Source organism: Palaemon carinicauda, unplaced genomic scaffold (genome assembly GCF_036898095.1).
Source record: "Palaemon carinicauda isolate YSFRI2023 unplaced genomic scaffold, ASM3689809v2 scaffold23, whole genome shotgun sequence".
In the NCBI taxonomy this organism is placed as follows: Eukaryota; Metazoa; Arthropoda; class Malacostraca; order Decapoda; family Palaemonidae; genus Palaemon; species Palaemon carinicauda.
In genome coordinates this window covers 269,539-285,147 of record NW_027169920.1, presented here as the reverse complement: position 1 = coordinate 285,147, position 15,609 = coordinate 269,539, and the positions used below count along the sequence as shown (strand labels likewise).

The window sequence follows — 15,609 nt, the reverse complement described above, 5'->3', positions numbered from 1 at the left end:
CCTTTTCTATTGTATTACAGAATGGTGTGTAAGGGAAGAACAATAGTACAAGCCTATGTTAGAGGTCTTTGACTGCTCTGTTGCAGCTAACAACAAGGACAGAGCTCAAGAAGTGTATTTCTCACTACTGCCACTGACCCTGTATAGGTAAGTTCTCACCAACAGCCGTTTTTACACTAAGTCCTCGACTTAAGACTTAATAGGTTCCTAAAAACTGTATGCGAGTCATATTTTTAAACTTGGGCCTAGGGTAAGCGTCATTTAACTTGCGTGCCTACTATTTTCAGAAGCAAAGGTCATCAAATAGTCACATGTCGTCTTGCTTACTGTATTGAATTACATATTGTTTGATTACAGTACTTCATTATGAAGTTTTGATACAATAACTGAGATTTTATGGTTTCATTTTGGATTTAAGGATAGATGTGAGGGAGGCAAGAGAGCGTGCTAGAAATAGGAATGAATGGCGAGCGATTGTGACGCAGTTCCGGTAGGCCCTGCTGCTTCCTCCGGTGCCCTAGATGACCGCGGAGGTAGCAGCAGCATTATGAAGCTTCATCTTACTTGGTTTACTTGTTTTGGGTTTAAATCCAACCCTCCACTGAAGTCGAGTGAACTACTTCTCGGGCGGGTCCATATTAAACATCTAACGAAACATTTTCATTATAACTTACACAATTCTTTGATTGTAGCATCTTCCAAATCATATGATCTTGTGAAAAGTAATGTCTTTAGTTTCTTCTTAAATTCAATTGCTCCCTTTAGGTCCTTCATTTCAGTTGGCAGTTTATTATAATGTCTAGGCAGATAATGGGGGAGGGTGGGCTGTGGCACCCTAGCAGTACCAGCTGAACTCGGTTGAGTCCCTTGTCAGGCTGGAGGAACGTAGAGAGTAGAGGTCCCCTTTTTTGTTTTTGTTTCTTTGTTGATGTCGGCTACTCCCCAAAATTGGGGGAAGTGCCTTGATGTATGTATGTATTTTGGATTTGTTTGTATCACCAGATGTTTTTGAAGATCTGAAAGTCACTGTTTTTCAGTAGCTAATTTTCATAATTTTTAATCTGGAAAGTTTTTTATTTTAAATTCAATCTTGGTAATAATTAGAACTAGTAATTAAGCCTTTAGGCTTTCTAGAATTTTTTTAAAACTATTCTTCTTTGCTCAATGGGTTAACTAATGCACTGTAATTGTTCAGTGGCTACTTTCCTCTTGATAAGGGTAGAAGAGACTCTTTAGCCGTGGTAAGCTGCTCTTTTAGAAGGACACTCCAAGATAAAACCAATGTTCTCTAGTCTTGAGTAGTGCCATAGCCTCTGTACCAAGGCCTTCCACTATCCTAGGTTAGAGTTCTCTTGCTTAAGGGTACACTCGGGCACACTATTCTGTCTTATTTCTCTTCCCCCCCTTTTTTTTTATAAGTTTTCATAGTTTATATATGAAAGATTTATTTTGATGTTGATACTGTTCTTAAGATATCTTATTTTAATTGTTAATTATTACTCTTGTAGTTTATTTATTTCCTTCTGTCTTTTCTGCACTGGGCTGTTTTCCCTATCGGAGCCCTTGGGCTTATAAGTTAACATCTTGCTTATCTAACTAGGGTTGTAGCTTAGCAAGTAATAATAATAATAATAGGGTTCAGTAAGAGAGGAGTGAGATTCCAGTTATCCTATAGTCAATTTCTTTTAGCGAGGCAGATTTGCACCCACTCGCAGCGGTGCCCTTTTAGCTCGGAAAAGTTTCCTGATCGCTGATCGGTTAGAATGATCTCGTCCAACTAATCAGCGATCAGGAAACTTTTCCAAGCTAAAAGGGCACCGCTGCGAGTCGGTGCAAATCTGCCTCGCTAAAAGAAATTGACTATAGTTCGTTGATAAGATTTTCCTTCACCAAGAATGAATTTGAAATGTGCCTGCAAAAATATTTGATTGTGTCGAAATATTTTTTTTCCTTTTCATTAATGTCCCCTTGTTAATATATTTACTATTTCTGGACCTTCATGGATGACAAAATTGTTTAATTTCTGCCTGTTGCTATTTTTATATTATCCTAAATATCAATAATTTAATCAATAGATATTCCATGCTTGGTAGTTCTGCTGCTCAGAATTTTTAGACATAATTCAGTGAATTTGCTATTTCCAGAGTGCTAGTTTTATTTGCTTTTAGAATTACTCTGGGAAGTTTTCTTTATGAATTAAACTACTGTAGATTAAAAAGAATAATTATAGTTTGATATAATTTTTGGTAGCTTGGATCAATTTTGGATAGAAAGCAAAAAGTAGGTATTGAGAATGCTTCATAAAATACTTTTAGATAAGTTTTCCTTATAAAGTTTTATAATTTCAATCTAAACAGGAGAGAAAGGACTATTTTGACACTTGCTAAAAAAACTACCTCTTGTGTTAGTATATCATTAATGATTTTAAATTGGTTGAAGCGAGATTGATATTCAGTTTGTTTTCTTTTTAAATTCCTTTGTCTAATATTGTTTATACTTTCAGATGTCAGACCTTGGTATCTGCCTCAAAACTAAAATCAACTTCCAAGCACACTGAAAAGAAAAAGCAAAACAAGATCAAAGCTGTCAATAAGCGAGGGTGGGAGCAGACACGTTTGTTCATCACCCGAGCCAAAAGCAAAGTGAGCTAGTCACAGGTGTGAGGGGGGGAGGGGTAGCTAGCTACCCTTCCCTACCCTAGTAAACCCTCGTTAAAATTCTAATGGCTCGTCATTTCAGCTACGCCGAAAGTAATACCCATATTAAATAGCGTGGTTTGTATTTTGGTTACGGAACCACAAGAATTTTGGATATAAGGCTCAAGCAATGGGTCCTGGGAGTTCATTCATCACCCATATATAGGTGAAGATTAAAATGAAAAGGCAGCTTGTGGCCAAAAAGATACTGTACAACACCAAGTAATGCATTGATAGTGCTACTACTTCATTTATGAGAGATTCAATTATTTGGATGTCCTTTCATATGGAGTTTCAAATCCCAATTAAAGTCGAATGTATTTTTCAAGCATTTAAAAAAGAAACAAAAAGTTTACTTTTTACTTATTATAATTATTGCTTACCCATATTAAATGTTTTGAGTTTTTTATATATATATTTATCAATCATATTTGCATTTTAGGCTTATGTGTACACTGATCAGCTATGCTCAAAATCTTGATATTAACCCTTTTACCCCCTGGCTATTTGGAAATTTCCAATCCTTAACCCCCAGGGGGTTATTTTTTTAAATTGCTCTAACAGCCTTAATTTTTGTCATAGAGAGGTCAGGTTGGTCTCATTCTCTTGGAAAATGCCTGAATTTTCTCAAAATGGGATTTTTTTTTTTATAGCATTTTTTTGCAAGGACGTACCGGTACGTCCATGGGGGTAAAGGGATGAGTTTTGTGAAACGTACCAGTACGTCCTTTTGGGGGTAAAAGGGTTAAGCCCTGAGACATTTATAGAAGAATATTCATTAGTAAGAATTATTTTCTCATGCCAGTCTTCTATTAAATGTAAAATTTCAGTTATTGTGTAATATGAGTGTCTCTCACTGGGGAATTTTCCTTTGTGCTGAATTGATAACACTTCTTGAACAGATGTTTTATGCCTCAATCAACACTATCAAATTTATATATAAATTTTGTTTAAATTGAATAAGTGAATTTTATTTATTTCCATCCTAAATTAATGTAAATGATTGTGCATTGCATCCACATGCCAGTCTTTTAAGCATTTTCTCTTTTTTTTATTTTTCCAAACTTCACCTGATGTTCACATATACTTCTCCAAAATCTTGTTTGCTTCCTTGCATTGATGCTTACCCCAAAAGCTGAAAAATTTCCCTGTTTTCTTTTAATAGGCTTAATAGCTTCCTGGCTAGTACAGTGGTAGCGAGTTTACCTAGCATTCGCATGGCGGCAGATGGATCCCCGCCCGGGACCGGGAGTTTAAGCTATTTACTTGAGAGGCCACTGCTGTGGTTGGGCACCACAGTTTGGGGGTTAGGGCTTGCCTGCCTGACGTTCAGGTGAGCATCTATTCTGATAAATCTGGAACTGAAACCAGAGACCTTCAACCTTTAAGTCTCTAGTATAGTATTGAGACAATTAAGACGACGGGGGTTGGCCCACTATCTTCTCTATCTGTCTGCGTCGATCTAAAGAAAACTTCTACTGACATATTCTGCAGATTATTTTTTTTCTTGTTATTAGCAATTATCACATGAATGGCAGTCCAGTCAAATCTCATGATTTTCATATAATATTGTTTAATCTAATGCAGAGTAAAATAGATGTTTAAAAAACTTTAACTGGTTTTATACAGAGCGTATTGTTTGTTCTGGGAATATTATATTTTCCATACAGGATTTGTCAGCCATTGTCAGAGCATCTACCTGTTTGGATAAGATGATCAAGTCCGGAATGCATTAATTTTTGTAACTGAAGAATCTGAACATAAGGAAAGGTCAGAGATGGCGATTGATAGACATGTTTGTAACTTGGTGATAAAGAAAATATCATCTATTTCTCTAGCTCAACATCCTCAAGTTGGGGCAGTGGATGGAATTTTTCAGTAATGGTGCAATATAAAAATGATACACCTATTTGCCAAGATTTATTTTGTAAAATCAATTCTATCTACCATGGCATATTCCCCAATTTTGTGTGGTAGCCTTACAAGGGACTTAGCTGAGTTTGGTTGGTATTCCTAAGGTGCTACAGCCCACCCTTCCCTGTTTTCCACCACAAATGTAGCTTCATATGCTGACTCATGTACTGCCGCTGCCTCAATGCCCACCAAGTTGACCCAAGATAGCAGTGGTGCCTATCGGAACTGTGGCACAATCGGTCGCCATTCATTTCTAGTAAAGAAATATTCCCCTCTTAATTTGAACCTATAGAAAGAATCTCCTTTCAAACATTGACACACTTTATTTCGTTCTTAGCATCAGCTTAAAGAGTAGGTTAGTTTTATGTTGCCTCAGTCCAAGTGGTCTTCAATATAAGGGTATCATGATTCAACTGTTACTGGGTTTCAGAGCCAAAATTGTTCTTGAATAATGTTACCCTTTTTATATCTTCGTACTCCTTTGTCCTGAGATGCAATCAAAGGGAGGGATGGGATATTTTCAGTTAACCCATCTGATGCTTATTCTCGTGTTCCACAGGTTTATGTTAATACCTCAAGTTTCTATGGTTTCTTAAGACAAACGTTATTTTTCTTAATTGATAAACTTTGCGGTAAAGTTGTCCCTTTAGTTTATTGGTAAATTATGTAATGTTAAAGTAGCGTTAACTGTTTTTTATTTTGTTTAGCAAGAAATGCTTTTTATGTTATAGATGTATTTAATGCAAAGGTCCTGGAGTTGATAAAATGCTTTGTATATTTTGTTGGGATCTTTCTGTAAGGCCTAAACTAAATGATCATGGTCCTCTGCATTCTGATTTGACTACCAATCTTTGTTGTCTAATTCTTGTCATAAATTTCCGGACAACCGATTGCCAATAATTGGGAACATATACATTTATATATAGCTAAACTAGAACCCTAGTTGTAAAAGTGGGATGCTATAAGTTCAAGGGCTCCAACAAGGAAAATATCCCAGTGAGGAAAGGAAATAAGGAAACGGATAGAATAGTGTGCGTGGGCGTACCCTCAAGGAAGAAGAGATCTCTAACCTTGATCACCTAAAAAAGGTTACACTTTCTATACACCGATGAAGTATTCATAATATGAACATCCACATTTTAACAAGAGGTTGAAAAGAAAAGAGTATTGATCAAAGGAACTTTATCAATATAAAATAAGGAAGAAGGCAGATGTGCCTTTCTTCTTTATAACATAAAAGTTCTTCTGTTAGAACAAAATTATAGTTCTCAACTTTGTGATACCTTGTTTAACATACTTCAAAACTGCTGTGAGGTCCAAGTGTCCATTCTCCTTTTTTAACTAGATCGTGCGACAGAACTAGTGCCTCCAGCACAACTAGTAATTTCAGGAAATTTAAGAACATCTGTGATTCAACAATTGGACAAGTTCCTGAGAACTAACTACAGTAATCTTGAAAGTAGCACCCCATTCAAGCAGACACATCACACTACCCAAGACTAGAGAACAATATAGTAGTTTAATATTAGAGTTTCTCCTGAAGAGCTGCGGAGCTGCTTACCATAGCCAAAGAGTCTCTTCTACCCTTACCAAGTGTTAAGTAGCTACTGAACAATTACAGTGTTGTAGTTATCCCCTTAAGTGAAAAAGAATTGTTTGGTTATCTTAGTGTTGTCAGGTGTATGAGGAGAGAGGAGAATGTGTAAGGAATAGGCCAGATTATTTGGCGTTTGTATGGGTAATGGAAAATGAGTAGTACCAGAAAGGAATCCAATGTAACACTCTCTGGCCAGTCAAAGAACCCAATCACTCAACGGTAGTTTCTCAATGGATGGCTGGTGCCCTGGCCAACCTACTATCAACAAAAGTGAAGACGAATTGTTTGGTTTTCTTACTATTTTCAGGTGTATGAGGTAAGAGGAGAATGTGTAAAGGACAGACCAGACAATTCAGTGCATGTTTAGGTTAAGGGAAACTGAGCCGTAATCAGAGAGAGGGATCCAATATAGTACAATAACAATCTAACGGTAATTTCTCGATGGTTGGCTGATGCCTTGGCCAACCTACTACCTATAGATAGGCAATTTGTATGCAAATGAAGCCTGAAGGAGGTTGCAGAAAGACACTACAAACAGTTCTGGTGTTACATTGCCATCCTTCTGTAGTGCCAGTCAAGGCTTGCATTTGTTAGCATGGCTATTTAATTTAAACTACATTATCATCTTACATAGAATAAAGGATAGCAGTTTTTCACATCATTGGGCATTTTCTAATATTGTACATATTGAAAACAACCCTGCCTGGCAAAATGCTGGACTGGGGTTTGAGACCAGCTCAACCTCGATAGTTTTTCGCCACACTTGTGAGCTAAGGATAGATAGTATGAGAGGAGTCTATAGGTCTACCTGCTGTGTTATCAGCAGCCATTGTCTGCCCCTCCCCTGTCCTTTGGGTAGAGAGGGGACTTGTACACTGATCATATGTATATATGGTCAGTCTCCAGGGCATTGTCACTGTCCCTTGCTTCGTCCATTCGTGTGCTACCTTTAAAGAACAGTAGCCTTCAAACATTCGTTCAATGCTAGTGTCTGCAAAATCTGCTATGATGAACACAAGCTTTGGTATAACGGTAAGTGGATTCATCAACAGATAGTGTTCTCTTTTTCAATGTAAAGTACAGCTGTCAACCTTCCTAAATCATTCACATTTTTAATCATACAGGTATTTAAAAATGGCTAGGACTACTTATATACATGAGGAGTTTGAAATTCTAAATCTTTTGGGGGTGATGTTTAATGTCCAGTAGTTCACCTCCTCATTCCAGTGGATGTCATTTGTTCTTAGAATTCATTTTAAATGTCAAGAAAATACCAAAGTTAAGAGAGTTAGCAATGCGATTTACATGGTACCTGATGCATGTCCGTACCCTACATATTTGGATGTCATTTTTTTTAAATTATTAAATCTATCATATTCAATCTTGTCTTCTTTATTATTACTGCTTCCTTAGTGTTAAGTCCACCTATTTATAGTATTATTATTAGTTGCTGTGCTACAACCCTAGTTGGAAAAGCAGGATTCTATAAGCCGAAGGGCTCCAAGAAGGAAAAGGAGCCCAGTGAGGAAAGAAAACAAGAAAATAAATAAACTACAAGATAAGTAAGTAACAATTAATATGATATATTTTAAAAACAGTAACAAAATTAAAAAACATCTTTCATATATAAACTAGAAAAGCTAGAAAAAAAATAGAAGAGAAAGAAGATAATAGTTTGCCCGAGTGTACACTCAGGCAAGAGAACTCTGTAACCTCTTCTGCCATTAGGTTACTTAAGGCCTACTGTATTCTTAATGTTCAAAATTGAAATTAACTATTCTAATGAAGTTTGAGGTTCATCTTGTGTTTGCCAGCTATCATTATCAAATGCTACATTCACAATTATAGCAATACGTCATTCTATATTTGACTTACATTTGTTATATTGGCATCATGTGTATTATGCAACTCTTCTAGGAGAAGAGCATTCTAAAATAAAACCATTGTTCTCTAGTATTGGGTAGTGTCATAGCCTCTGTACCATGGTCTTCTTCCACTGTCCTGGGTTAGAGCTCTCTTGTTTGAGGGTACACTCTGGCACAGTATTCTATTTGTTTCCTTGTTTCCTCTCCTCACTAGGCTATTGTTCCTGTTGGAGCCCTGGGGGTTATAGTATATTGCTTTCCCAACTAGGGCTGTAGCTTAGCTAGTAAAAAAGATATTCAAATAGCAGTCTATTTACAGAAGTATACAGTAGACCTACACCAAAACGCTCAACTATTAGATCTTTAAATTAATTTAAACATGAAATCAAGCAGCTGCTTTTAATGTAAAATATTGTGTATTTCCAATTCCATTTGGTATTCAATAAAATGCATCAAATGCAACCAAACTTAATTCCTTCATTTCAAAACTCCTCCATTCACCCAGTGTGAACTAGGCAACAAATACATCACAAAGGATATAGTTACATCGTGTAACTGCTTCTTTAATCCATCAAAACTATTATAAGGGTATTTACATAACATCTCCCTTCATTTAAAAGATAAATGTTTGTAAAGATAGTTAAACAAACATAGGCTAATACTGGTTTACATGAAGTCTATAGGCTAACTATAAATGGAGCCTTTGTACATTAGCGGCCAGTTCCTCCCATGTGTATAAGAATGGATACCAGCTAACCTAAACTTCCTACCCCCTAACCTAACCTACATGTCATGTCCTTAATTGCCTAATAGGGGTGATCCCCCCCCCTGTAATCCCCCTTATACTGCTGTATTCTTAGCCATCATCCTACATACAGGTGGCCGCTATTATACATACACCCTATCTACTTTTAGTTTGTGGTGATAGTTTAACTATTCTTAAGTTAATCTAACTAATTTTGTACCATACAACTATATAAGTTATGGAAGATAATATTCCTAAGGGCATTAACTCAAAAATTTGCTAAGATAACTTTATAACAAAAAGAAAAATAAGGTTTTTTCATGGTGGTTAAATATATCATAGTTACCCTTAAATAACGTTTTCTCTAAATAAAAAGTCGCACCGTTTTCTTTTTCCTAAAACCCGCTGATTCAGGGGTAACTTACTTATAAATTTCACTCGTATACTGTATATCAATTAAATATTAAATTATATTCATATTAATATCTTATGAGCTCCTATTATAATTCAATTAATCTATTGGAAGAATTTTCAAATACATCCTAAGCAAAATACTATAATTTTAGCCGATGAAAAAGCTATAGAAAGCAGACTATGGTGGAGGTCTCTGATTGGATAAAGCAATTCTTTAACCAGGGGGACAACTTGTTGAGAATTTGTCCCCAAATCTGGGAATTTCTAGAGGTGTTGGGGACATATCAAGTGTGTGAATTCCCATACGTCTGGTAACTGAAAAAACACTCTACTGTAAATACTCATGAATAATTCTGTTTTCAATAAGATTTATAATAACTTAATTACGTTTTATTGTTTTCCTTTGGAATGAAATTCATTACAATTATAATTTGATTAATATATCTTCCAGAGCACAAACTGAAAGCAGAACATAAATTCATAATCTAAAAAATGTATACAATCCTTGAGACAAATATATAAGCTACAATTATTTTGATTTAATAAACAACCATTGTTTCACTTTACGTTAGTTTGACAACTAGCAGTATCAGCCACGCCCACCAATTAAGCTAATTCCAGATTCTCTCTCTCTCTCTCTCTCTCTCTCTCTCTCTCTCTCTCTCTCTCTCTCTCTCTCTCTCTCTCTCTCTCTCAATTAATACTTGAAGGCAGTAAGCATCAAATCCACTGAAATATTAAGTATTCGGAAGTGTATCTCAAGATAGAGATAATTTGTAAGTTTAGATTAAGTCAGCCTCATGTCATCTCATAACGTGCACTTACACAGAAGTGTTTGGTAGAATAATGGCTTAGTTTTGATCTAAAGGGACTATATACCACTAATAAATTGAAATTAAGTTTGAATTAAAGTAGGAAATTACCGTGATAAAAGCCCGAGTAGGAACACTGCTTTTTATTTAAGTTTTTTTAGAAATTATTCTTGTGAAAACCTTTATGGAGACTATTTATTTAGTATGCAACTCGTGTTTTTTCTCATATTCCAATAGCAGACGTATAATTACCTCATTAGTTAATGACCAATTAACTCTTACTGTAAGGGGGGTGTGGTTCCTTGCCTGTTTTTCGACCAACCAGACAGAACTGGTTTTCTGCATATTTCCTCTTCCTTTAAGTCTTAAAGGAAGAGCAAATAAATCAAGAGGACGGACCTACTCCTTGTCAGTGAATTCTAAAAAATAATTTTTAAACCTGAAAATGGGGAGCTTTATTTAGTATTCAATACTAAGTCTTCATTTAGTATCAAGGTAAAAAGTATAATTTGTTTTGCATTAATTAATTTTGTTACTAAATGATGATTAGCTTTATTTGCGACAATATTAATTTATGAAAAAAAATGTTATTATTGATCCCGTGATTGCTTGAATCGAAGGCGTATTTTTTTTCTTTTAAGCTTCATTTCACCAACTTATATTGTAATGAAAAAAACTGCACTTCGGGGAGAATGGGGCCCAATGATTGTACTTTATAGTGATCACTTCAAATTTAGGTTATTTCACTTAAAAGAAATTTTTATGAATTTAAAAAAAAGAAAAAAAAAAATTGGTTCGTCCAGAACTCGTCCTATACAACGAATATGTTTTTATATGATTATGTATATACATTTCAACATTAATGTTTCCCAATGTACATTGCATTCTAATTTTTTATTGGTCGTTTATACATATTATAATGCAAATTTAATCAAAATAAAGATTATTTGGTTTATTTTATATTCTATCATATGAACACCATGAAATTATACCAGCCAGAAATGAAAAATCTTTCACGTATGAGTAATATAATATAGCATACATTTAATAAAATATTAAAAAAAGTAATATTCATTATAAAATATAGCATAAGTTGTAATAAAATAAATAATTTTATCATATCATTGTGAATAAATTCATGATGATATACTGTGAAAGGAAATACAATACAGAAAATTGCCACTGTCAGTTGGCCCAAATAATGCCAGCATCTGTATTATTATTTCATATTTAGTATTGTATTTTCACATGGTGAGACATAAAACAAATAAAAAATACAATTAAAATTTATATATAACTCTTTAAACAAGTATGAAAACTCTCATATAGTATAGATAAGTATTTAAAAATGAAAAATAAATTTAGTAACTGGAACCTTTTTAACTTTTCTTCAGGGTTTTGGATCCCGAGAAAAATGTAAACAAACATTTGAAGGAAGGAAGAGCCAAGACTCAGATAAGTGATTCGAGTTATATAGATGAAATTAAAGGTAAATTGGGAATAATTTGGTATTCATATGATATACTAGAATACTAATGGCTTAATAATTAAATTATTCACCCCCAACATTATATATTAGGCTTAAAAATGGTCTTTTTTAGGCTTAGCATTGCTGGTAAAGAAGTACCGTATGTTTCTACGGTCATGTGTACCCTAGGATTGTCTGTGTTTTAGGGCAGTGTTCTTACGTGTTTTGTTAGTTGTTTTGGTTGTTTTTATTGTTTTTAAATAATTTGGGACAATATTCTAGCCCGTAGAAGGTTGGGTCCAGGACTATTGGCCCTAGACAACCCTGGCCATATTGAGGCAACTTGTCCTGAAGGATGTCTCTATGGTCACGTGTACCCTTAGGATTGGCCGGATAGATTAGGGCATTATTTTACTTGTTTTTATGGTATTTTGATTATTTTTATTGTTTTTAATCATATGGAATAATATTCTAGCCATATTTATATTTATTTACACTTAAAGATTAAAATTTGAGTTATTTATAAGTGAAAAATGTGGAAATCAATATACAGAAATTAAAGGCGTCTGTTAACCCTTTTACCCCCGGGGTATCTGGAAATTTCCAACCCTTAACCCCCAGGGGGTTAATTTTTTCCCAGCACATTTTGCAGTATATTTTTTTCAAATTGCTCTAACAACCTTAATTTTTGTCATAGAGAGGTCAGGTTGGTCTTATTCTCTTGGAAAATGCCTGAATTTTCTCAAAAAATTATCAAAAAATATGAAAAACAAATTTTTATAGCATTTTTTTGCAAGGACGTACCGGTACGTCCATGGGGGTAAAGGGATGGCTTTTGTGAAACGTACCAGTACGTCCTTTGGGGGTAAAAGGGTTAACAATGACTGTACTGTTAATTCAAATAGCCTGTACAGTACTGTTAATTCTCTATATGATTTCCAGTATTATAAAAAAAGGTATAGATAGTAACAGTTTAAAATTTGATGTTTTTTTGTCAATATATCGTTCTTTTATTCTACTAAATAGAATGCAAAAATTTACAAATTTTTTGTCAAAAAAAAAATAAAAGCTATAATTCTTTTACCATCTTTGTTTCAGCTGTAAGATTTTATCTTGAACTGATCGTGTGTATTTTTCTTTCAGATGAAGGAGTTTCATCATTTGTGCTGGGGTGAATGTATAATAGCGGCGGCCACCTGTATGATTAAGGCTAAGTATACAGCAGTGTAATGGGGTTGCAGGGGACCGTCAGCCCCCCCCCCCTCCCCGTTAGGTAAGTAGGTAAGCACACGTCTCGTAGGTTAGGTTAGGGGGGGGCGAAGTTTAGTGGGTGTCCATATTTTTATGCTTGCTGAAGGAACTGGCCGTTGTTGTACAAAGGCTCCAATACAATATTCCTAATAAATAAATAAGAAGAATTATTAAATATTTACAGGTGATTTATGTTTCTGATGGAAATTTAAAGGGAAAAACCAATATTTTTCAAATTGTAGGAATTATTTTGAAATGGAAACATCGCTAGGGCACCTCCTAACCTAAGGTTTCCATCGTGACCCTGCGAGCTGATCCTTGCTTCCTTCCCAACCTGTGGGATGTGTATCACACCCGTGTAGGCCACCGTACCCTTAGCTTACCCTAAGACTAAATCTCAACCTTGTGTTTGCTTCTCGAAGCTTAACTCCTGAAACTGGTTTTGTTCCTGTGCAAAACACAAACCATCCACTCTTTACTATGGAATATTATTTCAGCGATGCTGAAACCGGCCGATAAAGATTTTTTGTCAGGGTGTAACAACCCGCTTCTAGTTAGCGCTCATGACTAACCGTCACTTTCTATTTCAGCTCGGTAAATACGTAGTCTTTCTCTCCCGCCAACCTTTTTAACCGGTTCACGGTTAAAAGCAACTGGCCTAATGCTTAATAAAATGCCCCTTTGTTTTGAGCTTCCTTCCATGGGGCCCACGGGTTCCCTGTGCAAGGAAGGTTGTGAGGTACGAGAGACAGACCATAGGCGAGTGATGCTTTATTCCTGAGACGGGGAGAGTACATTGACCTGTGCAGACGGCAATGTAGCACCCTGCTGGGCAGGTGACTGACCGACTGCGAACAGGTGAGAAATTCAGGGCATTTGCGTTTTCTGACGTTGACGTTATGATTAATATAAAACCCCACTCTTGACATATAATAATGAATCACACATAAAAATGAAGGGCAAATGATTTCACGCCTAAATGCATAAACAATATATACAGGGTATTTACAGAGAATACTGTATTTACAATGCTGAAAAGAGTGCTACAACATCCTACATGTTGTTTTTGCAACTACTTACCTCCTCAAACAATTATTAAAAGGGGATAATTTTAATGATTGTATGAAAAGAAATAAATGGGTAAAATATACATATTAGTCGCTGTAGCGAGACGGGGGTTGCAGGCATCCCCTTCGTCGGAACACTAGGACTGGAGGGCCGTTATCCTCGATACATGGTTGCAGGATGCAGTCCCATTAGGGGGTTCAACTGCTGGTTGTAGTTTCTTTGAACTGTGTCTGGTCGGGCTTCTCGCGTCTTCTATTTGTTTGTTCTGGGGAAGTACTTGTTGGCACCGCCCTTGCTGCTTGCACACGTCGACATTGCTTTCTGAACGAGCAGGCTTTAAACTGTCCAAGGTCAGCCAGTCTTCTGCTTTGTAGATGTTATGAACCGTCTTAATGGTTCGTCAGGTTCTTTTAAAATACTAAAAGAATTGGGACTAGAATGAACTGATGGCCTCTATCAACCAAAGGGGTGGGTATAAAAAGATAATACTTAAGTACCTTAACCTAGTTTATTATACAAAAATCAATTATATACAATAATTACGATGAGCACAGGTAATGGGAAGCACAGCGACTTAAATGATCATAGCGTGAATTTAGATTAACAGTACAATTACACAGACAGATATCTTAAATTTTGAAGTTAATGATAAACACAATTAACAATAGTCATCAACAAAAAAAGACCCATTAAGTAGCAGCAATGACAAATTAATAAGAGAATCTTCTCATTATTAATAAAATAATAAAGACGAGCCCATACACTTGCTCCACACTAAATAACAAGAGATGATACTTGCTCAACACGATACAAAACCGTAATTACTGAAGAGCCATACACTGCTCTTCCAACATGCCATAAACATCCACAAACACAACCCATGATCCTCGAGGACGTCCATTGAACACTGTACGGGAACGACCACGACGGTGTCGATGCGACGGCCACGACGGTGTCGATGCGACGGCCACGACGGTGTCGATGCGACGGCCACTTTGCTGCCTCAGAAGAATGACTCTTCAAAACTGGTAACCATGGTTTGGTCACCATCTTGTCCTCGGGAGCTGGGTTGATGACAAGTGACTCACACTTGCTGTATCAGGACCATCACCATCAACTAGGTGATACTTCAAAAACTGTTGCTGCTGCTCGTTCTCGACTGCATCACGAGAACCTGTTAATCTGGCTTCCCAAACCTGACTGATTCTTGTCACTCACAACGTGACCAAAGTAAACAAGTCTTCCGCCTCAACAAAGAAAAGAGGGCAGTTAAAAAAAATGAAACTAGGTTGTTTCAAAGTCAAACAACCTAACAGTGGACCATGATCTTGAATGCCTTCTTCGTCCTCTCCAGCACACGATAGGGTCCTTTATAAGGACATGAGAGCAGGGGCCAGTGACCGTCCTGTCTGACAAAGACGTAGGGGCAGGTGTTCAGCGAGGCAGGCCTAAATTGCTTTGTCCTGTCTACATACGTTTTGTGGCAGGGCGTGAATTTTCCTGCGCTTTCACAAAGCTGGGCGAGGCTGACGTGTTCGGTGTCTGGATTGGAGGGGGAAAACTCGCCAGGTTCCACAAGCGTCTCCTCATTGACTTTCTCTGCCGAAGAGGCTTCGCCGTTTGCTTTCAGAGCCGTTCGAAGACTGAGGAGGACCCAGGGAAGTTGCTTGACCCAATGCTTGTCTGTTTATTGGGCTATTAAAGCCGCTTTCAAGAACCGATGGCTTCTTTCGACCATGCTGCAGGGTTGTAGGCAGTCTTGCTGTGCAGGTTGGTCCC

The 15,609-nt window shown here is 36.4% G+C and overlaps 2 long non-coding RNA genes across 4 annotated transcripts in view; both read left to right on the top strand.

Moving 5' to 3' along the window:
* The window catches only part of LOC137636098 (uncharacterized), a 33,561-nt gene extending 29,947 nt beyond the window's left edge, over positions 1 to 3,614 (top strand). For both annotated transcript variants that reach the window (XR_011042928.1, XR_011042927.1), the window contains 2 exons: positions 21 to 147; positions 2,504 to 3,614. This is a non-coding gene — a long non-coding RNA (uncharacterized lncRNA). The remainder of the gene's footprint in view (positions 1 to 20; positions 148 to 2,503) is intronic.
* A 6,807-nt stretch (positions 3,615 to 10,421) lies between these two features.
* LOC137636102 (uncharacterized) overlaps positions 10,422 to 15,609 on the top strand; it is a 42,696-nt gene continuing 37,508 nt past the window's right edge. For both annotated transcript variants that reach the window (XR_011042932.1, XR_011042931.1), the window contains exons 1-2: positions 10,422 to 10,538; positions 12,655 to 12,784. This is a non-coding gene — a long non-coding RNA (uncharacterized lncRNA). The remainder of the gene's footprint in view (positions 10,539 to 12,654; positions 12,785 to 15,609) is intronic.